Source organism: Ornithodoros turicata, chromosome 8 (genome assembly GCF_037126465.1).
Source record: "Ornithodoros turicata isolate Travis chromosome 8, ASM3712646v1, whole genome shotgun sequence".
NCBI classification, from domain to species: domain Eukaryota; kingdom Metazoa; phylum Arthropoda; class Arachnida; order Ixodida; family Argasidae; genus Ornithodoros; species Ornithodoros turicata.
In genome coordinates this window covers 14,523,380-14,525,111 of record NC_088208.1, presented here as the reverse complement: position 1 = coordinate 14,525,111, position 1,732 = coordinate 14,523,380, and positions in this window count along the sequence as shown.

The window sequence follows — 1,732 nt, the reverse complement described above, 5'->3', positions numbered from 1 at the left end:
ACGTACAACATACGTTTCGCGACAACCGCTACAATATACTTATCTACCGCGGCAACATACGCGACAGTACATCGCGATAACATACGTATCTTCAGACACTTTCATCCGCCATAAGTACACTCTCAGAAGAAAAAAGAACAGATAGTAAGCGTTAAAAAACGATAGTAAAGGTCAAGAATTTGATCGTTTTTAGACGGCTATTTTAGAAGTGAGCCATTGATTTCTATTTTATGCGTATAGTCTTTATCCTTATATTTCCCTTTATTACGGCCATATACCACTAGTTATACCGGATAGTATACGTCAACACAGAACGCTGTATAGGTGCAACCGACCACTTTGTCGCTGCGAGGTAAACTACTTTGTACCAGCGTAATCTTCAGAACAGATTTCATGCAAAAAAAAAAGAAAAAAGACTGAGAATTGAAAGGAGAGTACAAAAAGCGACACTCGAGCGTATATTCAATATTCACGTATGCTCAATGTTCACTGTTCATGTATGATACAATTGCTGTTTAGGAGCAGGATCTGAGGCAGATGAGGGTGCATGCGAGGTATTGGGCAGTGGGGCATGGCTACGAGGAGTGTCTCCTGTTCCTGAGGATGCATTTGCTTGAACACATCATGCTGAGCTATAATCTCCAATAATAATTTGAACTACAATTTCAAAGAAATATTTTGCAACTGAATCACTAACACATACGCTTCAACGGCGGGAGACGCATCTCGAAAAAGAAAAAAAAAAACGAAAGAAACGAGAGTCACCTGTACCAAAATGATCTGCTTGTAGAAGACCACACATGAAGATACCAGCCCCAGTGAACAATGGGCGTACGCGTACGCATTTACAGCGTGGAGATAGCCGGGATAATCAACTCTGGCCGTTGCTGGCCGACGGCGTGCTTGGCTGACTAAATTGTGCAAGTTTTCTCGTTCGATGCCGTTTCTTCCCGCATTACGTTTGACATGAAATAAGTCGGTAACATTTAGTTGCTTTGCAGTTTACAGAAGACACAACATACTTGCACGCGCTCTTAGGCAGCAGGGCCCGTATAACATTTGAAGAACGATATGTGTCAATATAGCCGTGAAGGACTGATATTGCAACGCAAAGCCTGAGTTTATCTGTCAAAGCGAAATCTTATGCGTCAGAATATAAGAGTAAATCCCGTTTCCCGTGCCATTAACGCATAAAGCTACGGCCTGTACGCTTACAGCGGACACCTTGACGGGTACCATGAATAAAACACAGCTTGACGAACACGGCGTCAGCCGCTTTGTCGAAATTTACGCTCAGTAAGGGTAATATTGGCAAATTAAGGGGCTCAGTAAAGGATGTAAGCGTTGATTGATCCGTTTCGTTTCTGTGAGTATATGCAACGAAGCGGCACCAACTTCAGTGCGCGTCTTCCTGTCGGTGCGCCGCACTGCAGGTCAACCAGTTACATCTGTTATAGGCATCAAGGATATTGTCAACTGCGGAAAACGGCCAGTGAAATGGGTCCGTTTCAAGACGCCTGCACTCGGAGAATCCTTGCTAGAATACACTCGGGAGTTCCCGCAACTCTGCGACTGAACTGAACTAGTCAGTTTCTGTTGGCATTAAAGGCACCGATGCTACAAATTGCGGGTCATGTAGGGTTTGCTCAGATATTCTGGCAGGAATGTAACTGGTAATATCAATATACGTTGATGTGTTGTGTGCGTCCTTCGAGTAAGTCCTTTCAGTTAA